Below are 26464 nucleotides of genomic sequence, written 5' to 3'. Positions count from 1 at the left end.
TATCTCATTGTGTTTTCCTAACTTCTTTAGGTAGATGCCTGTCTCATCAACTTTTACCCTCTCTTACTTTCTAATAAGCAATTGAAAGTATACTCCTCTTAAGAATTGCTTTAACTTTACACACAAATATTTTCAATACTATTGTTTGTTTAATTTGTTTTTGATAGACAAACATCAGGGTTTTTTTTTCTTTTAAATTCCCAAAACAAGGTCTAGCCAAGTTTATTGTTTAGTGGGCTTTTTCTTTTTTCAAGAGATGAAAAGTGAGATTCAAAGTGTATACTACTGGTTACAACTGATATAATAGCTTGAAAAAATGATAATACAGAAGTATGAATATAATACAAAAAGACAAGATTTTAAAACTGTACTGTAGGAATATAACTATAATAAAGATACATTAAAGCCAGGAGTGTGTTACACTAGTTCAGAACAGAACTCATAAGGCATCCAAACTGATGCTATTAATAGTTAAGGAAAAGGGTCTGTTTTTAGGAAGCATGTCCAGACAGATACCAACACAAAGCAATGCCAGCAGTAAGTACCTGTCCCCTCTTGTTACTCAATGAGGTGTCAAAGGTGAAATGACTAGGTTAACAACTTAAACTTTCTCCAAGGATTTGTAGTACTGCATCAGCATAGTCCAGGCCTTAGGAGCCATGAAACCTTCAAGAGATTTCTGGCCTTCTTAGGTAAAGTTTTTGCATTTGTGTTTTTAAGACTACATTCAAAGTCTTCATGGTGCTCAGTGTCACAGTAGTGCATCTGCCTCTTTTTCTTGTTATAAGCTGCAACTTGAAAGGGAACTATTTCCAAGGTGATCAGACCAGGGGCCATAATCAACATTTGGGTGCCATGAGTCTGCTCATAAAGATCCTTCCCTGTTTCTGGATAGGGCATGCCAGCAGAGTCTCATCCAACAATGTAAAAGTTGGCTCCCACAACCATCCGTGCTCTACAATGCCACTGGACCTCAGCTGGGACATGGGAAGATGGCCACCACTGTGGTCTCAAGATTCAGGACTCCTTCCTCCAGCACTGCAGCATGCTTCTTCATCCACCACATCAAGAGGGACATCATCATCCCTTGTCCAGCCACCAAGAGGGTGAGGGAGAAGGACAGGACACAGTTGCCCCTCTCTAGAAGCTGCTTATGGGTATCTTGCATTAATAGAGCATGGCCGTTGTGCACTGGGTTGTGTAATGGAAATGCAAAGACAGCATCTGCATTCATATCTTTAAACTTCTGCTATAGCTCAGTAGGAGTAAAACAATACTGATCAAGACCATCATTCCAATAAATTCAATCTAAGACTTGAGGGTATCCTTCAGTCAGCCAATCTCCTTGTTCCATAGCCATCTTGATGTAAGGGTGGTTCTTGCATGTTTTTTCCTGTTTCCTGGCACAGCGCTCCTCCTTCCTGTGCTCAAATAACTCTGGATTTCTGGATTTCGAAGAATAGCCACACAGAGGCCCTTGTATATCAGAGCAAATGCCATGCAGCCATCTAGTCTCTTTATTTTCTTGAGTAGCTGTCAGGACTTTAGGGTGCTGACAAGTTAATGACAGCCTCATCCAGAAGATAATCGAAATGAAGGTACTGCAAGTACTCATTTTCTCTCATAAAGCCATTCAGTGGGGTTGCCCAGTCGTCTGCCAAAACCTGCACCCACTACATATCCACTTTATTAATTTTCAGTGGCAGTAAGGTTTCTGTATCTGTTTTTGTCAAATGAAGTTTATTTTCTGGCATGTACAGTTCTTTCACTTCATAAGAGGCATCCACAATATCCCATTTCTGTAGAAGCTCCACAACCTGCTAAACATAGTTGTTTACATCACAGAAATCTGTTTTTAGCACCAATTCAGGGGCCTCTGGTTTTTCATATCAGAAAAGATCAGAATCAATCCCAATGAAACCTTTAATTTCTCCAGCCCATGCTTTTTTGTAGAGTCCCTTGACATCCCTCTGTTCACAAACATGCAGGGGAGCATCAGCAAACACTTCAAAGAAAAATAAACTTGCACCCTTGTGAATGTGCCTTACATTGTTGCGTTTCTCAGTATTGTTCAGTTGCTCAGTCATGTCTGACTCTTTGCAACCCCATGGACTGCAGCATGCCAGGCTTCCCTGTCCTTCATCATCTTCCAGAGCCTGCTCAAACTCATGTCCATTGAGTCAGTGATGCCATCCAACCATATTATCCTCTGTTGTCCCCTTCTCCTCCTGCCTTCAATCTTTCCCAGCATCAGGGTCTTTCCAATGAGTCACTTCTTCCAATCAGGTGGCCAAAGCATTGGAACTTTAGCCTCAGCATCAGTCCTTCCAATGAATATTCAGGATTGATTTCCTTTAGGATTCACTGGTTTGATCTCCATGCTGTCCAAGGGACTCTCAAGAGTCTTCAACACCACAGTTCAAAAGCATCAGTTCTTTGGCACTCAGCCTTCTTTATGGTCCAACTGTCATGTCCATACATGACTACTGGAAAAACCACAGCTTTGACCATATGGACATTTGTCAGCAAAGTTATGTCTCTGCTTTTTAATACACTGTCTAAATTTCATAGCTTTTCTTCCAAGGAGCAAGTGTCTTAATTTCATGGCTGCAGTCACCATCTGCAGTGATTTTGGAAACCAAGAAAATAAAGTCTGTCATTGTTTCCATTGTTTCCCCATCTATTTGCCATGACGTGATGGGACCGGATGCCATCATCTTAGTTTTTTGAATGTTGAATTTTAAGCCAGCTTTTTCACTCTCCTCTTTTCACCTTCATTCAGAGGCTCTTTAGTTTCTCTCTGCTTTCTGCCATAAGGGTGGTGTCATCTTCACATCTGAGGTTATTGGTATTTCTCCCAGCAATCTTGATCCCAGCTTGTGCTTCATCCACCCTGGCATTTTGCATGATATACTCTGCATATAAGTTAAATAAGCGGGGTGACAGTATATAGCCTTTACGTACTCCTTTCCCAATTTGGAACCAGTCCATTGTTCCATGACCAGGTCCAACTGTTGCTTCATGACCTGCATACAGGTTTCTCAGGAGGCAGGTAAGATGATCTGGTATTCCCATCTCTTTCAGAATTTTCCACAGTTTGTTGTGATCCACACAGTCAAAGGCTTTAGCATAGTAAATAAAGCAAAAGTATAAGGTGATATAAAATTCGTGATACACACTAAGCCAGCATCTGCAAACAGCTTAGCTGTTTCCGCCATGCATTGAACATTCTCTTCTCTGTCTTCAGGACTAAAGCCAAGATTTTTATTGAAACCTTGATGAATGTTGTCACCATCCAAAGTGTAGCATGAAATAATATGGCAAACCAAGTACTCCTCTAAAACCATGCTTACTGTGGTCTTTCCTGCTCCGGATAAGCCTGTTAGCCATACTGTGTAACCACAAAAGCCATCCGTGGTCCCCACCACTTGATCTCCCTTGTTACTGGTGACATGGTGAGCTTGATAGGTGATATTAGTTGTTCTCTGCATCCCCCAGTTCTGTGCGTTGTTGCTTAGTTTAACTTTCTTGCACAGGCTACTGAGGACCTTCATGGCTGCACAGTGTGTGGGTGCGGGGTTCTCCTAATTTTTTCCTTTTTTTTTTTTTTTTTCTTTTGGCTGCAACAGATCTTAGTTTTGGTGCGCGAGCTTCTGTCTAATAGTGGCTTTTGGACTTAGTTGACCCACAGCATGTGGGATCTTAGTTCCCCAACCAAGGATCAAACCCACATCCCCTGCATTGAAAGGTAGACTTTAACCACTGAACCACCAGGGAAGTCCCTTCAATACCATTCTCTGGACCACAGTTGGGATTCTGGTATAGAGTGATTTATGGCAGGTAAATGAAAATTTTTGAGTACCTACTAAGTATAAGCCACTATGGTAATCACCCTAAGATTTGAAAATCTACAGGAAAGTAAATCTGTTGTATACTTCTGTTGTGACTCATTTCCTTGAAGTTCTGCAGTCCTAATATTTTCCTTTGCTATAAGGATGTTGAAATCAATAGGAATAAGACAATGTCAATAGTAAGCAAGGAAGCAAAGTGACCCAAACCTATGAAACAATGAAGAGAAACAGTCTCAGCCCCCAAATATACTTAAATACCAAGGATTATTATTCTTGCCTGGGAAATCCCATAGACAGTGGAGTCTGGCGGGCTGTAGTCCATAAGGTCACAAAAGAGTTGGACACAATTTAGCGACTAAACAACAAAAACAACTAAGGATTATATTGGGGTAAATGGCAGTTTTTTAAAAATGTGCTTCTTATTTGTTCTCTACTGTATCCTGAAATAGAAACCAAAAATTATAGTTTACTAGTAAAATGAAAAGGGGAAGTTCTTTGGCCAGAAATTTTCTCAGTTCTTTGAACCATATGGTTTGGAAGCTTCTGAAGGCAGCTTTTCATACTCTAACTCTATAATTTGTTCTAATCTTCCATGAATATGCGCCTTGCCACCATTCATTTTCTTCTGTCCCGTAATTTCAAGATCCATATTTGGGTGGATATTGGATAGGTAACTAGGAACCTTTCTGTTACTGTTTCAATGAGCAGGAAGTCATTAAAGTGCTGCACAATATGCCAGCAAATTTGGAAAACTTAGTAGTGGCCACAGGACTGGAAAATGTCAGTTTTCATTCCAATCCCAAAGAAAGGCAATTGCCAAAGAATGTTCAAACTACCACATAACTGCACTCATCTCACATACTAGCAAAAGAAAGTGAAGTTGCTCACTTGTGTCTGACTCTTTGCGACTCCATGGACTGTAGCCTACCAGGTTCCTCTAACCATGGGATTTTCCAGGCAAGAATAATGGAGTGTGTTGCCATTTCCCTCTCCAGGAGATCTTCCCGACCCAGGGATTGAACCCGGGTCTCCTGCATTGTAGGCAGACGCTTTACCATCTGAGCCACCAGGGAAGCTCAATAATGCTCAAAATTCTCCAAGCAAGGCTTCACGTACTGTGAACCAAGAAATTCCAGATGTTCAGGCTGGATTTAGAAAAGGCAGAGGAATCAGAGAGGAAATTGCCAACATCTGTTGGATCATCAAAAAAATAAGAGAATTCCAGAAAAATATCTATTTCTGCTTCATTGACTACACTAAAGCCTTTGTGTGGATCACAACAAACTGTGGAAAATTCTTCAAGAGATAGGAATACCAGATCATCTTACCTGCTTCCTGAGAAATCTGTATGCAGGTCAATAAGCAACAGTTAGAACCGAACATAGAACAATGGACTGGTTCCAAATTGGGAAAGGAGTACATCAAAGCTGTATATTGTCACCTTGCTTGTATAACTTACATGCAGAGTAAATCATGTGAAATGCTGGGCTGGAGGAAGCACGAGCTGGAATCAAGTCTTCTGGAAGAAATATCAATAACCTCAGATGTGCAGATGACACCACCCTTATTGCAGAAAGCAGAGAGAAACTAAAGAGCCTCTTGATGAAGATGAAAGAGCAGAGTGAAAAACCTGGCTTAAAACTCAACATCCAAAAAACTAAGATCATGTCATGTGGTCACATCACTTCATGGCAAATAGATGGGGAAACAATGGAAACAGTGACAGACTTTATTTTCTTGGTTTCCAAAATCACTGCAGATGGTGACTGCAGCCATGAAATTAAAAGACGCTTGCTCCTTGGGAAAAAAGCTATGACTAACCTAGACAGCATATTAAAAAGCAAAGACATTACTTTACTGACAAAGGTCTGTATAGTCAGAGCTATGGTTTTTCCTGTAGTCATGTATGAATGTGAGAGTTGGACTATGAAGAAGGCTGAGCGCTGAAGAATTGATGCTTTTGAACTGTGGTATTGGAGAAGACTCTTTAGAGTCCCTTGGATAGCATGGAGATCAAACCAGTGAATCCTAAAGGAAATCAATCCTCAATATTCATTGGAAGGACTGATGCTGAAGCTGAAACTCCAATACTTTGGCCACCTGATTCAAAGAACTGACTCATTGGAAAAGACCCTGATGCTGGGAAAGATCGAAGGCAGGAGGAGAAGGGGACAGAGGGTAAGATGGATGGATGGCATCACTGACTTGATGGACATGTGTTTGAGAAAGCTCTGGGAACTAGTGATGAACAGAGAAAACTGGTGTCCTACAGTCCATGGGGTTGCAAAGAGTCGGAAATGACTGAGTGACTGAACATATCAAGAAGAATGAAGGAAGATTGTATTTATTTATATATCATGCATGTTTTAAATTTTTTAATAAAAATTTTATGTGTTTATGCAACATGATGATTTGATATATGTATACATAACAAAATGATTACTATCAGATCAGATCAGATCAGTCGCTCAGTCGTGTCCGGATCTTTGCGACCCCATGAATTGCAGCACGCCAGGCCTACCTGTCCATCACCAACTCCCGGAGTTCGCTCAGACTCACGTCCATCGAGTCAGTGATGCCATCTAGCCATCTCATCCTCTGTCGTCCCCTTCTCCTTTTGCCCCCAATCCCTCCAAGCATCAGAGTCTTTTCCAATGAGTCAACTCTTCGCATGAGGTGGCCACAGTACTGGAGTTTCAGCTTTAGCATCATTCCTTCCAAAGAAATCCCAGGGCTGATCTCCTTCAGAATGGACTGGTTGGATCTCTTTGCAGTCCAAGGGACTCTCAAGAGTCTTCTCCAACACCACAGTTCAAAAGCATCAATTCTTCGGCGCTCAGCCTTCTTCACAACCCAACTCTCACATCTATACATGACCACAGGAAAAACCATAGCTTTGACTAGACGAACCTTTGTTGGCAAAGTAATGTCTCTGCTTTTGAATATGCTATCTAGGTTGGTCATAACTTTTCTTCCAAGGAGTAAGCGTCTTTTAATTTCATGGCTGCAGTCACCATCTGCAGTGATTTTGGAGCCCAGAAAAATAAAGTCTGACACTGTTTCCACTGTTTCCCCATCTATTTCCCATGAAGTGGTGGGACCGGATGCCATGATCTTCATTTTCTGAATGTTGAGCTTTAAGCCAACTTTTTCACTCTCCACTTTCACTTTCATCAAGAGGCTTTTGAGTTCCTCTTCACTTTCTGCCATAAGGGTGGTGTCATCTGCATATCTGAGGTTATTGATATTTCTCCCGGCAATGTTGATTCCAGTTTGTGTTCCAGTCCAGCGTTTCTCATGATGTACTCTGCATAGAAGTTAAATAAACAGGGTGACAATATACAGCCTTGACGTACTCCTTTTCCTATTTGGAACCAGTCTGTTGTTCCATGTCCAGTTCTAACTGTTGCTTCCTGACCTGCATACAAATTTCTCAAGAGGCAGGTCAGGTGGTCTGGTATTCCCATCTCTTTCAGAATTTTCCACAGTTTATTGTGATCCACACAGTCAAAGGCTTTGGCCTTTCCAAAAAAGCAGAAATAGATGTTTTTCTGGAACTCTCTTGCTTTTTCCATGATCCAGCGGATGTTGGCAATTTGATCTCTGGTTCCTCTGCCTTTTCTAAAACCAGCTTGAACATCAGGAAATTCATGGTTCATGTATTGCTGAAACCTGGCTTGGAGAATTTTGAGCATTACTTTACTAGCGTGTGGGATGAGTGCAATTGTGCGGTAGTTTGAGCATTCTTTGGCATTGCCTTTCTTTGGGATTGGAATGAAAACTGACCTTTTCCAGTCCTGTGGCCACTGCTGAGTTTTCCAAATTTGCTGGCATATTGAGTGCAGCACTTTCACAGCATCATCTTTCAGGATTTGGAATAGCTCCACTGGAATTCCATCACCTCCACTAGCTTTGTTCGTAGCGATGCTTTCTAAGGCCCACTTGACTTCACATTCCAGGATGTCTGGCTCTAGGTCAGTGATCACACCATCGTGATTATCTGGGTCGTGAAGATCTTTTTTGTACAGTTCTTCTGTGTATTCTTGCCATCTCTTCTTAATATCTTCTGCTTCTGTTAGGTCCATACCATTTCTGTCCTTTATCGAGCTCATCTTTGCATGAAATGTTCCTTTGGTATCTCTGATTTTCTTGAAGAGATCCCTAGTCTTTCCCATTCTGTTGTTTTCCTCTATTTCTTTGCATTGATTGCTGAAGAAGGCTTTCTTATCTCTTCTTGCTATTCTTTGGAACTCTGCATTCAGATGTTTATATCTTTCCTTTTCTCCTTTGCTTTTCGCTTCTCTCCTTTTCGCAGCTATTTGTAAGGCCTCCCCAGACAGCCATTTTGCTTTTTTGCATTTCTTTTCCATGGGGATGGTCTTGATCCCTGTCTCCTGTACAATGTCACGAACCTCATTCCATAGTTCATCAGGCACTCTATCTATCAGATCTAGGCCCTTAAATCTATTTCTCACTTCCACTGTATAATCATAAGGGATTTGATTTAGGTCATACCTGAATGGTCTAGTGGTTTTCCCTACTTTCTTCAATTTAAGTCTGAATTTGGCAATAAGGAGTTCATGGTCTGAGCCACAGTCAGCTCCTGGTCTTGTTTTTGCTGACTGTATAGAGCTTCTCCATCTTTGCTGCAAAGAATATAATCAATCTGATTTTGGTGTTGACCATCTGGTGATGTCCATGTATAGAGTCTTCTAATGATTACTAAAGTTGACCTAATTAACATTTTATCTCGTTACATAATTATTCCATTTGTGTGTGTGGTGAGAGCACCTAGGATCTATTCTCTCAGTAAATTTCTATATTCAATACTGTATTTTTAACTACAGTTATCATATGGTATATTACATCCTCTTAGTCATCTTACATATCTGCAACTTTGTAACTTTTGACCAAACTCATTTCCTCCACCTGACACCATCTGCTCTCTGCTTTTATGTATCTGACATTTTTAGATTTAACATATCATTGAGATCATGCAGGTTTTTTTCATGTGTGTCTGGCTTATTTTGCTTAGTATAATATTCTCCAGGTTCATTCATGTCATTGCAAATGGCAGGTGTATTGGGTATATTTACATTAGGTCGAACTGCATGAGATATTTAACCATTTTTAACCTACAAAGATACCAATTTCATATGGCTCAATTGTGAATATTTAGAGCTTGAGTGGAAGCAAATCTATGGTATTGTCATGGAAACTCTCTTTTCTGCTAAAAGAAAAAAATGGGAGAAAGTTAAAGAAGCACCATAAGTAATTGTGTCACAATTGGAAAGCCTTAAAATCCAAGGCTACTAAATGAATGTTGAACTTCTGATAAACCATTAGGATCTGATCAAGAAATAAGCCTTTTTTTTTTGTCCTTTGAGTCTAAAGCAGGGAACTGGTGGCGTTTCAGTTGCTCAGCACACTGTTAATGGGCTTTGTTTCCTTTTAAACAACTTGGGGGGGAAATGACTGATATGGGGAGTTGAGGGGGAGAGCAGAAAGAGTCAATATCACAAAGAACTAAGTATAATTCACTCATTTACTGTCATGCAGTTTTAACTGTCAAATGAAGAACATTTGAATAACTTCAAACTCTGATGTTCCAGAGTGCACTCTTTATTATGTTGTTACTGCCATCTGTCCCCTAGAATAGTTTAGTTGTTGAGTTGCAGTAGTCTCGTCTTCAGGTGTGTCATGGGGTTACAGTATCTGATGTTTTTTTGCACTCCCCTTGTGTGTGTACTGTGCTGACTCACATTCTTGGAAATTATGAGTCTGATTTTTGCTATAATGAGTAAATGATATCCTTGTCCTCCTTTTGCATTTCCCAGGTGGTGCTGCTGCTGCTGCTGCTAAGTCGCTTCAGTCGTGTCCGACTCTGTGCGACCCCATAGACGGCAGCCCACTAGGCTCCTCTGTCCCTGGGATTCTCCAGGCAAGAGTACTGGAGTGGGGTGCCATTGCCTTCTCCAATGCGTGAAAGTGAAAAGTGAATGTGAAGTCGCTCAGTTGTGTCCAACTCTTCGCGACCCCATGGACTGCAGCCTACCAGGCTCCTCCGTCCATGGGATTTTCCAGGCAAGAGTACTGGAGTGGGGTGCCATTGCCTTCTCCGAAGGGATGGGCTAGGTGTTTCCAACTTATGTACACATGAGTCCAGTTTTCTCAGAGAACTTAGGAAGGAGATTTAGCATTTTCTCTCCTTGGAGCTGGGGAATTGCAAAGTGCTTTTTTTTTTCCTTTTCTTAACAAGTGGAAATTAGATAACAGGCTTAACAAACATGATTATAAACTCAGCTCACCTTACAAGCCTCACTCTTTTAAGACTCAAAACCCTAAATGAAAGAAGCTGAATGATTTACCCCTGACCCAGGTGGCTACCTGAGACAGCTCCAACCTGAAGAACAGAAAGGGCCTGAGGATGCAGTGCTTTGCATCAGTGAGGCCTTTTCTCATTCTTCTTAAAGATTTAGAACATAGGATTTCGCCCAGTGACCTTAGGTGTTTTCAGTATGGTCATCTCACTCATAGGTTGGAATGAACCTACCGTTTGTAATTCAAACCTCTGGAATCCCTGTGGGTACATAAGCCTGTGCCTGCCCTTTCACCCTGGAAAGGGGTTGAGGGTTGCTTCCATCTGCTGTCCCTTCAGATGGTTTGCTGTGCAAAGACAGCCGAGCCCCAGAGCTTTACATCCCCAGAGCTCTGGGCTATCAGTCTTCCATTATCTAGTCCCTACTGCTGGCATTCACCCCACTCCAGTACTCTTGCCTGGAAAATCCCATGGACGGAGGAGGCGATGGACATGAGTTTGAGCAAGCTCCGGGAGACGGTGATGGACAGGGAAGCCTGACGTGCTGCAGTCCATGGGGTTGCAAAGAGTCGGACTTGACTGAGTGACTGAACTGAATTGAAGGGTATGCTGTCCAATATAGTAGCTACTTGCCACATGTGGTTATTTTCAATTATTTAAAATTAAAAATTAAGTTTCTTATTTGCACTTCCCACATTTCAGGTGCTTAGTTGCTGCATTTAACTAGTGGCTACCATTTGTGCAAGTGAAAACAGAGTATTTCCATCACTGCTGAATGTTCTGTTGGATGCACAGGTCTAAAGTGATCTACTGTTGGCATGTTATATGATTCAAAGTCACATCATTTGAATCACTCACTTGTTTGTGTGGAGCACAACAAACTGTGGAAAATTCTTCAAGGGGTGGGAATACCAGACCACCTGACCCGCCTCCTGAGAAATCTGTATGCAGGCCAAGAAGCTACAGTTAGAACTGAACATGGAACAACAGACTGGTTCCAAATCAGGAAAGGAGTACGTCAAGGCTGTGTATTGTCACCCTGGTTATTTAACTTACATGCAGACCATATCATGAGAAATGCTGGGCTGGCTGGAATCAGGATTGCCTCAAAGATATGACTCAAAGATATTATCAAGAAAGGAGTGTAGGGACTTCCACTGGTTGGGGGCCTAGGATCCCACATTTTGTATGACATGGCCAAAAAACAAACAAACTAGCTAGAAAAGGTAATGCTCAGATCTCATCCAGCAGACTGAACTAAAAGGAAAGTGAGCTCCTCTGAGATATTCTAGATAGTTGCTCACATGTCTGTTGTTTACATGTTATTGTTAAGTAAATACTACCTGTGTATATTCATTCAATTACTGTTTTAGTCAGTGTGCATTTATTACATCCCTGTTGTGTTCCAGGAATAGTGTAGGTGCTGAGATACTGCCCTGTCCATGAGGAACTACTGTCTAGAGGAGACAGGCATAAGAGCAGGTCATGGTAATGCCGCATGACATATTGTAATATATATGATGATGTGGAAGCTTTTATGGAGACAGAGCAAATAAACTTCCTGGGCCTGGAAGAGTTTGATAAAATATCACAGAGAAGGCGATATTTGAGATTGGTGCTGAATCTCAGCCTCAGTGCACTGGTGCCTAATCGTATCTCAGAGACAGAGTTTGGGTGAAGTAGAAAAAAAAGCTTTATTGCTTTGCCAGGAAAATGGGAACATAGTGGGTTACTGCCCTCAAAACTTTGTATCCCAACCCAGGTGGATCTGGTGGGGAGTTTTATGGCAATGTTGAAGGGTGGTGTTGCTGATAAGGGTCAGGGTGTGTGCAGGGCCTCAGGTAGTCTCCTGATGAGCTTCTGTGGTCCCTGAGGTTATCAAACTGTGACCTCTCTGGAATGAAGAATGCCTCATCAAGTAGTTAATGTGTTTGTTGGGGATTTTGGTTCTTCGGAAGAGCTCAAAGATATTGTTATGTGTATCCTTTGAGGTGGAACCAGGACCCTGCCCCAAGGCTGCACTATTGTTTCTGACTGCTTCTCCCTGTCTCCATACCCCTCCCTTCCTTGGTTAGCAATGGTTTGAACCTACCCTTTGGAACTCAGGGAAGGTCATAAAGGCTAAAGCCTATTTCTTACAAACAAGAAACGGGATACAGAAAGCCTTCCGTGCCCAGGAACCCCACATTGTCCTTCTCTGTTTCAAGCTGAGGCTTTCAGGATGGGTAGGATTTTGCCAGTGGATTAAGGCATCCCCAGTCACGTGACATGACCAGTGTGAGCAAAGGCACAGAGGCATGAAATGGCTGGTGTGCTAGGAACAGTGAGAAGGGCAGTATCATGGGGGAGGGGGAGATTGGGTGGCTAATTAGGGCCAGGAAGACACAGGTGGCAGGAAGCTTACTAGTAAGAAATAGAGTATTTTCTGCCATATCAATAAACAAAGATGTCACAGCTCAGTTCAGTCGCTTAGTCGTGTCTGACTCTGCAACCCCATGGACTGTAGTACACCAGGCTTCCCTGTTCATCACCAGTTCCCAGAGCTTTCTCAAACACATGTCCATAGATGAAATGATGCCATCCAATCATCTTACCCTCTGTCCTCTTCTCCTCCTGCCTTCAATCTTTCCCAGCATCAGGATCTTTTCCAAGGAGTCAATTCTTTGCATCAGGTGGCCAAAGTATTGGAGTTTCAGCTTCAGCATCAGTCCTTCCAATGAATACTCAGGACTGATCTCCTTTTGGATTGACTGGTTTGATCTCCTTGCAGTCCAAAGGACTCTCAAGAGTCTTCTCCAACACCACAGTTTAAAAGCACTAATTCTTCGGTGTTCAGCTTTCTTTATGGTCCAACTCTCACATCCATACATAACTACAGGAAAAACCATAGCTTTGACTAGATGGACCTTTGTCGACAAAGTAATATTTCTGCTTTTTAATATGCTGTCTATGTTGGTCATAGCTTTTCTTCCAAGGAGCAAGTGTCTTTTAATTTCATGGATGCAGTCACCATCTGTTGTGATTTTGGAGCCCAAGAAAATAGTTGGTCACTGTTTCCACTATTTCCCCATCTATTTGCCATGAAGTGATGGGACTGGTTGCCATGATCTTAGTATTTTTAATGTTGAGTTTCAAGCCAACTTTTTCACTCTCCTCTTTCACTTTCATCAAGAGGCTCTTTAGTTCTTCTTCGCTTTCTGCCATAAGGGTGGTGTTATCTGCATATCTGAGGTTGATATTTCTCCTGGCAATCTTGATTCCAGCTTGTACTTCATCCACCCTGGCATTTCGCATGATATCCTCTGCATATAAGTTAAATAAACAGGGTGACAATGTACAGCCCTGATGTACTCCTTTCCCAATTTTAAACCAGGCTGTTCCATGTCTGGTTTTAACTGTTGCTTCTTGTTTCCACAGTTTGTTGTGATCCACACAGTCAAAGGCTTTGGCATAGTCAATAAAGCAGAAGTAGATGTTTTTCTGGCATTCTCTTGCTTTTTCAGTGGTCCAGAGGATGTTGACAATTTGAGCTCTGGTTCCTCTGCCTTTTCTAAATCCAGTTTGAACCTCTGGAAGTTCACAGTTCACATACTGTTGAAGCCTGGTTTGGAGAATTTTGAGCATTACTTTGCTAGCATGTGAGATGAGTGCAATTGTGTGGTAGTTTGAACATTCTTTGGCATTGCCTTTCTTTGGGATGAAAACTGACCCATTCCAGTCCTGTGGCCACTGCTGAGTTTTCCAAATTTGCTGGCATATTGAGTACAACACTTTCACAGCATCATCTTTTAGGATTTGAGATAACTCAACTGGAATTCCACCGCCTCCACTAGCGTTGTTCATAGTAATGCTTCCTGAGACCCACTTGACTTCGCATTCCAGGATGTCTGGCTCTAGGTGAGTGATGTCACAGTCATCAATAATTCCAGCCCTCCAGGCCACTCAGAAAGGAAAAGAAAACCTGTGGGATCTGGTAGCCATCAGGCTGCACCCACTCCCTATGGGGAGCCCTGAGGAACCTAGGATGTGGAAACAGGACACTGGCTGCGGATTGCAGAGATGTGTAGAAAGGAATAATTTCAATGAGCTCAGACTCTTGCATCTTCCCATACATAGAAAATCACTAAATCCCTTAACTTGAGATATCTGGTTTCCTTTAATTAATAATAATCTCTTGATATTCAGGCTACCTGTCCTTTGTTATAAAACTTCTATATGACCTTCTCCTTTCCTTTCTTCCTCAGAGTAGTTCTCTCAAGACCACTTGAGATGCTACCTCCTGGGCTTAAGTCCTAAAAGTTTCTGCCAAATAAAACATAATGCTCAACTTTAAGGTGGTGACTGTTTTTTAAGTCAACACTAGCCAGTTTGAACTTGCTTAATGAACTTAATGTGTGTGTATGTGTGCACGCATGTGCATGCATGTTCAGTCATGTCTGACTCCTGTGACCCCATGGATTGTAATCCACCAGGCTCCTCTGTCCATGGAATTTTCCAGGCAAGAATACTGGAGTGGGTTGCCATTTCCTACTTCAGGGGATCTTCCCGACCCAGGGGTTGAATCCTTGTCTCTTGAGTCTCCTGCAGTGGCAGGGGGATTCCTTATCCCTGTGCCATCTGGGAAGCTATAGGCATTAATATAACCCGCTAAAACCCAGTTCCACTGCTGAGTTTATGATCAACCCGTCTACCCAAAACTTAATTCCCTGTCTTGTCCCCTCTGACCACAATCCTGTGCTAACTGAATACTAATCAACCAGAGTCAGAGGACTGAAATTGCTGTTGCTGCTGTTAATGCACAGACTCAGGTTGTTTCTCCAGGGCAAGATGAGCTCACAGACCCCGGGGTCATGCACCACCAGACCACAGACTCATAAATCATAGGCATCTTGACTCCTGAGATTACGATAAAGAAATGTCACAAGATGATGATTAATCCCAGCTACTTGGTTCTTCCTCTTTAAGACATCCCCAACTCAGAGACCAAGTTGGACATGGATCTAAGGCTTGTTGTCCATTTCCTTGCTCAATGCTCTATAATATGCCCTGATTTTGCTGAAAATGCTTGCCATTTGGCTTTCTGCAAGGTGGGCATATGAATCCATTGCTTAGTTACATTAAAGGTTAAGTAGCCTCCCTTCTATAGCTTTAATATATTAAATCCTGTTAAAAACTGGTGTGTCATGTAGTTGAAGTCATCAGAGTATCTTAGATGCTTCAGCAACCCTTAATTCCTGTCCTTTTTTCCTTGCGGGTTTGATCCTCTCTTAAGTTGCTTATCAACTTGTCCATAGTATATTGCTGTCTCCAGGAGTGACTGATTTCTCATTTCCCTGGTGATAAAGTCTAACAGAATCTTACCCTCCTGTCTATTAGGGGCTCACTGATACGGTCCTTTCAACAACAGTAAATATGTTTCCTTCAGTTTATCTGTTTTCTATCTCCTGCTGAGGTTTTCTTGTCCCTTTATGATATATGACCTTTCTGCATATGACTTTACAAAGGATGTCTCTGGTCTGTCTGTTTCTGTCCATGACATTCTGTCATAAGGCAGCATTATAAATGGACAATTTTCAGGAATAGCTTCATTTTTTAAAAAGACTCTCTATTTCTGAATGACCCCAGGGATTTCAGTTGTGAGTAAATGTGCCAGACAGAAACTGCTTTTAATTCTGATGGATTGGTAACAGGCACCTAATTCATCCTGGGTCACTAAAATGCAGGGCAAGCATTCAAATGGAGGCACATTCCAAGTGTCTACGTATTTAAAAGTTATAAATCAAGCTAACAGCTGTTAAATAAAGTATGCTTTGCCTTCCTACATTGATAAATATACCTTCATAATGACAAAAATAAAACATGTTTAAAGAGATGGTTTTTATATGACAGGAAGTTTAAATTTGACTACATCTTATTATTAATTGCACATGTTTGAGTGTTCTGTTGATGAGCTACTCATGTTTGGATGAGATTAAAAAAAGATACATAATTCATAAGTATTTCTGTAAATCCGTTTTTCTTTCACTTCAGCAAAATTACTAATAATGTTGTTATCAAGATTTTTAGCAATGGCCTAGAGGATTAAAACCCCACTCCAGTATTCTTGCCTGGAAAACCCCATGGACGGAGGAGCCTGGTAAGCTGCAGTCCATGGGATCCCTAAGAATCTGACACAACTGAGCGACTTCACTTTCACTTTTCACTTTCATGCATTGGAGAAGGAAATGGCAACCCACTCCAGTGTTCTTGCCTGGAGAATCCTAGGGACGGGGGAGCCTGGTGGGCTGCTGTCTATGGGGTCGCACAGAGTCGGACACAACTGATGTGACTTAGCAGCAGCAGCAGAGGATTAAAAATGAAAATATAGTTGTATTCAAGTATTATTTGAAGATATTTCCATTAAGCTGTGTGTGTGTGTATGTGTGTGTGTATGATTACATAGCTTATGCAGGCTATTTTTTTTTATTGAAGTATAGTTGATTTACAATGTGTCAGTTTCAGGTATACAACAAAGTGATTCAGATATAGATATATATATATATAGATATATATATATGTATGTGAAAGTCTTAGTGGCTCAGTTGTGTCCAACTCTTTGTGACTCCATAGACTGTAGCCTGTGAGGTTCCTCTGTTCATGAAATTCTCCAGGCTAGAATACTGGAGTGGGTTACCATTCCCTTCTCCAGGGGATCTTCCTGACCCAGGGATCAAACTCACGTCTCCTGTACCTCCTGCATGCAGGTGGATTCTATACTGCTGAGCCACTGGGGAAGCCCATATATATATATATAAAACATGCTTTTTCAGATTCTTTTCCCTTGTAGGTTATTATAAAACACTGAATATAGTTCCCTGTGCTATACAATAGGTCCTTATTTGTTATCTATTTTATATATAGTAGTGTGTATCATTAAATTGTATATTAAAGTTTATACAAACAATAGAAATTTTAATTATTTAATATATGTATTTCAACCTTACTTTCATTCTGAAATAGTCAAATTATCTGCTAAAATTAAAAAGTAAAGAGCAAATTTTTAATGAATATCAACATTTTAAATCAAAATTCTTCAAAGCATTAAAGAATAAAATAAAACATCTTGAATTTATTTTTTAAAAATTTAAATACTATTTAATAGTTTTGTGAAAGCAAAGCAATTAAAATTCTTGTGGTCAGTATCCACCTTGTTTCCAGTGTAAAGAACTGACATCGTGCTTCATGCATGGTACAGCAAGTTTATCTGTATGAAAATTTCTGTTTCATGTTGCAAGATGCTCCTCAGCAGCTGTGGGCAATTGTGTTGAATACCAGTCTCCATGACCTGCTGGAGGGCCATGAGACCCTCCAGAACTTCAAATGACAACACAAAGAGCAGCAGTTTCAGGCCTCAGAGAAACTGTAGTCCATTATGTGAAAACTTACTGCATCTCAGAGGGAGGACTGGCAAGTAAATTAATTCAGTTTTTCTCTTACTTGAATGTTTGTGCCCTTCACATCTTTCCCACAGCCGAGGCAATGTCCATCTTCCACTTTGGCAGTGGCCCAACCCACCAACTGACCTGCCTTTGTCTTGAGGACAGAGGGTGAGAGATGTGGAGAAGTGCTTGGCGTTAGTCACAAAGTGGATGCATCCTAGAGGCACAGGTGCACAGGTGCACAGGTGCACAGGCGCGGGCTGGGGCCGCCCCATCTGGGTGTAGCATAGGCTTAGATGTGTCTTGTTCTTGAGCGAGACCGAACAGTTGCTAAGTTGTGTCCGACTCTTTGCGACCTCAGGGACTGTAGCATGCCAGCCTGTCCCTCACTATCTCCTGGAGTTTGCCCAAGTTCATGTCCATTGATTCGGTGATGGCATCCCACCATCTCATTCTCTGTTGCCCTCTTCTCCTTTGCCTTCCATCTTTCCCAGCATCAGGGTCTTTTCCCATGAGTTGACTGTTCACATCAGGTGGCCAGAGTACGTGCCTAGATGTGCCTACACGTTGTCTTATTCCGTTCTGGCTGCTGCAACAGAATACCACAGCCTGGATGGCTTATAAACAACACATGTATTTCTAACAGTTCTTCAGGCTGGGAAGTCCAAGATCAAGGCACCAGCAGATTCTGTTTCTTCCTACTTTCTGGTTCATAAATAGCCCTCTTCTCTCTGAGTCCTCCTATGGCAGAAACAGTGAGGGCGCTCTATGGGGATTCTTTATAAGGGCGTTAATCTCTAACAGTTCCCTAGGCCCGACCTACAAATACCATCATCTTGGGGATTAGGTTTCAACATATTGTGGGATGGCAAAATATGCCACCATAAAATATGTCTCTTTGGATCATGTTGAGGGGACGATTTTGAAAAACAGTAGACATAAGAGAACCTCTAAAAACTAGAAGTTACCTTTTGTAAGGAGAATTTGTATTTACAAAGGAAATCTCCATTTGTAAGGGTGACTCCCTCTCTGTACCAGGAAGGGAAATTGTTGAAATTGAAATTGTTAGTCACTCAGTCATGTCCAACTCTTTGTGACCCCCAGGCAAGAATGCTGGAGTGGGTTGCCATTCCCTTCTCCAGGGCATCTTCCCAACCCAGAAATCAAACCCAGATCTCCTGCATTGCAGGCAGATTCTTTTACTGTCTGAGCCACCAGGGGCTTTACCAGGAAGGGAAGATTAAATCGCTAAAGACTTGTCAGTGGTGAAGGCACCAAACTTCTCCTGGTCACCTACCCATAATTGGTTCCCTACACCTTTCCTTTTTTTTTTTTTTTTAATTTAGCTGAAGATGACATTTAAGCCTGAATTCTAAGCCACTCTCTGAGACTTACTAATTTTTTTCCTGGCTATCTCCCATGTATACATGAAGTATGCATGTTAAAGAACTCTTTTTTCCTATTTTTTTTTTTTTTTTCCCTTGTTAATCTGTCTTGTTACAGGGGCCCCAGCCAAGAGCTTAGAATGATGGAGGAAAAAAATTATTTTTTACCTTCTACAATATGAATTTTAGGGGGAGACATTCAGTCTATAGCACCCAGTGTCTGGAATTTTATTACTGAGAATTGGAATATTTCCTGCCATATCAATAAACAAATTATCATAGTCATCAGGGATTCCAGCCCTTCAGGGAGGAGAAAGATCCTTCCAATCAGCAGCCATTAGGCTGCAGCCACTCCTTTCAGGGAGTCCTGAGGAACTCAGGTTGTAAAAGTCACAAGATACTGACTCCAGATAGCTGAGATGCCTATGAAAGGAATGATTTCAGGGAGCCTAGATTCTTGCATCTTCCCATACACAGAAAATCGCTAAATTCCTTAACTTGAGGTATCTGGTTTTCTTTCATTCACAAAAATACTTTTGATGTTCCAGCTACCTGCCAGTCATTGCGAACTTCTATATAACCTGAGTCCTCCCCTCCTACCCCTGACCTCCTTGGACCAGTTCTCTCAGGGTCACCTGAGATGCTGTCTCCCAGACTTGAAGTCCTAAAAATTCCCAGCAAATAAAACAGCTCTCAACTTTTAGGCTGTGACTGTTTTTTAGGTTGATATTACAAATATATTAGCTCAGTAAATCAACTATGCTTCAATTTAGAATATACATATATTAGCTCGGGTCTTGGTGATAAATGAAATTTTGGTCTCTTAGAATGGTTTGATAAAAGGTGAGTGGAGGAGTATGATAACGTCACACCATCATGATGTTCTTTGTTTTATACGATTTGTAAAACGATATTGCCCTTTCTACTATAAGAATTTAACGAGTGAGGACATTTGTGTCAGTACATTATCCTTCCCCTTCATTAGCTACTCGTCACATAAAATCAAATTTGGTGCTATCACTTCTCTACCATGGGTGCCAGTTTTATGAATCTTATATTTCATCCGACTGTGAGTCACTGATGAAGATTTAGGATGATTTTGTACTACCAGTTATCGTCACCAGGGGAACCATGAGTTGGGAGTTTCTTTTTTCCGTTTCCCCAAGACCAGGAATGTCCCTATAGCCTTGGTGTTTGATGAGGGGAGGGACTAACTAAGACCACACTGAGGCACACTAATGGAGTACTTCCCTTCTCAGAGTCAAGGGCTTTCTGGGACACAGAAGGGGAAAAGAACTGATTCATTCATGTCTACATATATGATTATATACATGCTGCTGCTGCTGCTAAGTCACTTCAGTCATGTCCAACTCCATGCGATCCCATAAACGGCAGCCCACCAGGCTCCCCCGTCCCTGGGATTCTCCAGGCAAGAACACTGGAGTGGGTTGCCATTTCCTTCTCCAGTGCATGAAAGTGAAAAGTGGAAGTGAAGTTGCTCAGTCGTGTCCAACTCTAGCGACCCCATGGACTGCAGCCTACCAGGCTCCTCCGTCCATGGGATTTTCAGGCAAAAGTACTGGAGTGGGGTGCCATTGCCTTCTCCAGATTATATACATGGAGAAGATTAAACGCTTTCAAATTATGGGATCTATTTATTGTGTGGAAATAGCCCTGACCTGGGCAGTGCCACTGCATGGCTTTTGATGCACACCCCCCAAATCCCCCAACACACACACTCATCTTCTGTTCTACAGAACACCTCCAGTCCCTCACCTCACCAGACCTTACTGAGGTTGACTAGCCCATGGAAGGGCATTTAATGTTTGACTTTGGCTGTTAGATATGTGGAGCGGAAAACAGAAGGGGAATATTCAGAGTGAAACATCCAGGAGGCAGTTGGTGAGGTGGGACTGTAAATTCCCACAAGAAGTCAGGGTAGGTTTAGAGCAGTCTTAAAAGAAGTGACAGCGAAAGGCCTGAGAACAGATCACGTCAACAGCTGAAACAAGTGCACATTTGCATATGGAGTTAATGTTTGAACTGTATGTGGTGTGGCCCGAAGAGCTCAGAGGAGCTGGAGTGAACCCATAGGCTTGCATGTGGGATGCCCAGGCTCTGGTAAGGAAGCCGTCCCTTTGCTGACTTCTCTGACTACCAGCTCATGCTCGGGATTGTTACGAGATAAACTGAGGCACATTAAACCTGTGAAGAGTTTACTTAACCAAACATCCATTCCAATTGGGCAATATCAAACCAGAAGTGGTTTGGAGAGACCTACCGACAGGGGCTGGGGCAAGACTTTTAGAGAACAGATGCAGAAGTAAAGCAAAGCAGTTTTTGACTGGCTGTAGAGCTGAAGTGTTTGCCTTATTTGGGAAAACCTAGTTGGCTGTTTGTGCTGGCTTGTCTTTAGGTTTCAATTTCATAACCTTGAGGCATTGACAGGCTTAGGTTTGGGTTTGCTTATGTAGGCTGCCAAGGCATAGAGCCACCTCAGGCTAATGGCATCCTTGTTTAATTAATTTAACAGGAATCAGATCCTCTTCACACAGGGCTCCCTCACACAGGGGTCAAGTGGGAAACTGGAGAATTGCTTGGAAAATATCCCCAGCTTCATCCCTCCTCTGAGCCTCCTATTTCTAGTAAAATGTTTTGCAAGGATCGATTCTTTGTGTTGACTGGCTAAAGTGGTCCTGCTAGGAATCAAGGGGAAAAGTATAAGATTACTTACCAAGATATCTTCCTGGGAGCCCTGTGATATTATGGTCACCTAACCCTTCTGCAAATTGCCTTTGTTTAGCTCATTCTCTCAGCCTATAGGACTTGCCCAATAAGCCAGGGGAAGTGTGAAGTATAAAATTGTAAAAACAAATGCAAAACTATTTTCCAGGCTTTACATGACTTGAGGATCCAGATTTAAAATGATAGTACTAAGTTCTTTACCTATTAAAAGCAACAAAAAAATTTTAAACTTCTATATCTTTATACTTCCAATTTTTTGAGTTTTAGTTATCTATATAAACACATTTTTTACATCAGTGTTTGGGTCCCCTGTAATTCCCAGATATCTGGGCTTAGTTATTACAGAATAGTGCAGCCCAATATGGTAGCCACTAGTCAGTGGCTTTAAAATGTGGTTGTTCTTACTTGAGATGCATTGTAAGTGGAAAATACAAAGTGGATCTCAAAGACCCCAACTGTGGGTAGACAGATTCTAGGATGGCTCCCAATAATCCTTGCATCACACCTTTGTGGAATTTCCTCCCCTTTGAATGTGGGTGGGACCTGACTCACTTATACCTAACAGAATATAGCAAAAGTGATGGGATGACGTTTCTACAATCAGATGACATAGATTGTAATTTCCATCCGATCAGTAAACTCTTTCTACTGATGCTCATTTGCTGGCTTTAATGATACCTCACTAACCCACCATATGGAGAGACCCATGTGGCAAGAAACTGAGAGTGGATTCCAGCTGATAGCCAGCAGCAAGGTGAGCCCCTTAGTCTGACTGCCCACAAAGAACTGAATCCTGCCAACAGTTATGTGAGCTTGAAAGAGGATGGTTTCCCCAGTCAAGCCTTGGATGAGACCCTCCTCGGTTTTATACCTTGATTGCAGCTGTCTTGACTGAGAGACCTTGAAGCAGAGAACCTACTAAATCATGCCTAGATTCCTGATACTCAGAAACTATGAGATAACAAATGTGTTCTTGTCAGCTGCTAAGTTTGTAGTAATTTATTGTGCTGCAATAGATAACTAATAGAGAACCCAAAAAGAATATAAACTCCATCATCAATAATTGTTTAATATTGAGTACATGTTGAAATGATAATATTTTGGATATATTGGGTTAAATAGAATATCTTACCAAAATTAATTTTACCTGTTTCTTTTTACTTTTTTAATGTCGTTACTAGAAAACTGAACATTTACAATATGTGGCTTGCATTATAATGATATTGGACAGCACTGGTGTAGAACCCCAGGGAGATAAGGGTTTCATGGAGCTTTTGTAACCGCATGCTGAAGGGAGTTGATTGTTATACCCTGAGTGTCACCTGTCACTTCTTGGGGTATGCGATGGAAACAGTTCATCAGAAAATAGTTTGTCACATCTGGAAAAGAATGATTCACCCTTTTGAAGATGGGGGAAGCTGTTGTATAATTTTTGCCCGAAGCTGAAATCTGCGTAGTCTTCTTACTTTTGGATGCTGCCTTCGGGGTTTAATTTGCTTCAAATTAACAGCAGGTGGCAGATGCAATTAAAGGAAAAAATTACAAATTAAGCACTATATTTTGAAACTCCTTATTGGCAATGGCAGCTACACAACCAGGGAATAAATGCTAATTATTTTGAATTATTTGTTTACTCATTGGGTCATAGGTGTGCCTTTTACTGATTAATGCTTTATAACTTATGTTATACCCTCTGTGGTTAATTAATAAAGCTATAATGCTATCCCTAGTGATCTTAAACTGTAGGAAACTCTTTCAAAGCACATGCCCTTTGGAGGCCTGACTTTCCCCAGACCTGTGCGCCCAGTGACTCCCCTGGGAATTGGTGCTGTCCAGAGTTACTGGGCTTCCCTGGTGGCTGATATGGTAAATAATCCACCTGCAATGCAGAAGACCCAGGGTCGATCCCTGGGTTGGGAAGATCTCCTGGAGAAGGGAATGGCTATTCACTCCAGTATTCTTGCATGGAAAATTCCAGGGACAGAAGAGCCTGGTGGGCTACAGTCCATGGGGTCACAAAGAGTCAGACATGACGGAACAACTAACAGAGCTACTGGTGCTAATGTAGCTTGTTGGGGCAGAAAAAAAGTGCTGAGAATACGTAGAAGGTCACCAAGATATCTGGGTACCCTGGGCAGGATAACTAACTGTTGTGTCTTCAATATTTTAAAATATTTCTACTTTTCTTTTTTATATCTTAATTTTTTTGGACTGTGCTGGATCTTCATTGCTGCACATGGGCTACTCTCTAGTTGCGGTGTGTAGACTTCCTATGGTGGTTTCTCTTGTTGCAGAGCAGGGCTATAGGCATGTGGGCTTCAGTAGTTGTGGCTCACGGGCTCCAGAGCAAGGGCTTGGTGGTTGTGGTGCTCGGACTTAGTTGCTTAGCAGCATGTGGGATCTTCCCGGACCAGGGGTTGAACGTGTGTCCTCTGCATTGGCAGGTGGATCTTTACCACTGGACCACCCGGGAAGTCCATTTCTACCTTTCTTGAGAGAAGAGTTTCAGAAATTGAAGGAAGAGGGACTCCCAGTGGCTGCACCATTCAACATGTCCTCCATTATCTCAAACAAATTAGCTGGCAAAATCAACAAGAAAACAGGTAACAGTTTGGATATTACTGCACTGAGTACTTCCCCATGTGCATATCAAATATTTCTTTTAACCACATACAGAATTTTCTGAAGAGGATGGTTTTAAAGAAAATGTTTTCTTTCTCATTTTACTTCTGATGATACTGTAGGGTCCCTTCTAGATTGGTACACTTGGTACTGTCTGGCCACCCTCAGCCTTAATTGGACTCTTGTCAGTTATAAGCATATGAGCAAATGCCTCACTCATATGCATCTCTAATGAGCAAATGATTCTTAATATGTAAAGAGTTCTTAGTGCTTCCCAGGTGGCTCAGTGGTAAAGAATCCGCCTGCCAATGCAGGAGACACAAGAGATGTGGGTTTGATCCCTGGGTTGGGAAGATCCCCTGGAGAAGGAAATGGCAACCCACTCTAGTATTCTGGCCTGGGAAATCCCATGAACAGAGGAGCCTGGCGGGCTACAGTCCATGGGGTTGTAAAAGAGCCAGACACGACTCAGCAACTAAACACCAACAAAGGGTTCTTACAACACATAAGAACAGAACAGGGAGAGGCTTTTAGCTGACTCAAGACCTTATTAGCTTGATACCCACAGATATGTGAACAACTAAGACCTACAGTAAATATTCTAACTTCCAAATGTATTTGAACTAGGATGTGTTCCTCTTTGAGGCTGAAAGTGATTAAGAGGACCAAGTTCGTGCCTCAGGGTACCATACCCTGTAATCATGAAGTGTGTAGTGTATCTCTAGGATTGAAGAGATGTTCCAGGTCTCATGGCTGTGGCCTGTAGTACATGTTTAGAGTTTACCTACAGAGTTGTTTTACTCTCATGTATATAAGACCAAGTGTCAAGAGAGACCAGTAAGCTTACAGAAAGTCTGATCTCACCCTCATTCACCCAGATTTTATCACCTGCAATTGTGTATCCCCACGGAGGATTTCAGGGTCTGAAGACATGTTCTGACTATGTTGGAAAATATATTGCAGATCTCTCTGTGAAGCCCTGCTGACTACACTGACTTACCTCTGCATCCCTTCCATATGTAGGTTCTAGATGAACTAACCAAGTAACATCTGAGTCTACTGTCTCCTCACCCTGAGCACACTCATGACACGTCACTTCTGTGAATATGAAAAATGTACGCAGAACAATTCATAGAAAGAAAATTCCGAATGACTAACAAATAGCTGATAAAAACCAGTCAGTCCTAAAGGAGATCAATCCTGAATATTTATTGGAAGGACTGATACTGAATCTGAAGCTCCAATACTTTGGCCGCCTGATGCGAAGAACTGACTCACTGGAAAAGACCCTGATGCTGGAAAAGATTGAAGGCAGGAGGAGAAGGGGACGACAGAGGATGAGATGGTTGGATGGCGTCACTGACTCGATGGACATGAGTTTGTGCCAACTCTGGGAGATGGTGAAGGACAGGGAAGCCTGGTGTACTGTAGTCTATGGAGTCACAAAGAGTCAGACACAACTTTGTGACTTAACAACAATAGTGAAAATGCAAATAAAAATGAGATTTTTGTCCTATGAAATTAAAAAAAATATATAATTCTCACATTTAGCAAAGATTTGTGGATTTGGCAATCCCACACATTGCTGTTTTAAGTGCACATTTCTAGACAACAACTTGGCAGTTTATTTCAGGATCCAAACCAGGAATGTATCGTAAGAAAATAGCTAGAAATGAAAACAAAATGCGTGTTAGGATGTTTATGAGGTTATCTATAAGAGGAACAAACATCCAATAAAAAAGAATTTTGTAAAGTCATTATGAATAATATTTTTGAAGAATATGTAATGACAAAGAAAAATACAGTAAAGCCTGCCAAAAATATGTCCTGAGATAACACGAATTCAGATACAATGCTACTGGCTGCCATCGTTATTGGCTCCTCTTGTCTAGTGCTAATAAGGCTGAACTAAAGTCTTTCTAGGGTGTTGGGAATAGAGGGAGGACAAGGTTGGGCAGGGGGACCACAGACATCCCTTCTTGAAGATCAGGGATGCGGATATCCCAGTGTACTCCCAGCTCCAAAAACATCCAGAAATTGACACTGCTATCTCAGAAGTCCTGCCAACCCCCAAAGCCTGAATCATCCCCATCAATATTTAGAGCAGATAATTGCTCCCAGTGC

At 41.7% G+C, this 26464-nt stretch overlaps 1 long non-coding RNA gene and 1 pseudogene across 1 annotated transcript; one reads left to right on the top strand and one right to left on the bottom strand.

Annotated features, from left to right (window-relative positions):
* Window positions 1-601: 601 nt before the first annotated feature.
* Window positions 602-2087, bottom strand: LOC102390740 (annotated as a pseudogene).
* Window positions 2088-14011: 11924 nt separating this feature from the next.
* Window positions 14012-25637, top strand: LOC123327720. The gene is made up of 3 exons (XR_006542419.1): window positions 14012-14067; window positions 24163-24321; window positions 25364-25637. It is a non-coding gene; the product is annotated as an uncharacterized LOC123327720 (long non-coding RNA).
* Window positions 25638-26464: the final 827 nt, after the last annotated feature.

This window comes from Bubalus bubalis, chromosome 10 (genome assembly GCF_019923935.1).
Source record: "Bubalus bubalis isolate 160015118507 breed Murrah chromosome 10, NDDB_SH_1, whole genome shotgun sequence".
Lineage (NCBI taxonomy): Eukaryota > Metazoa > Chordata > Mammalia > Artiodactyla > Bovidae > Bubalus > Bubalus bubalis.
This window is presented reverse-complemented; position numbering and strand designations above follow the sequence as displayed.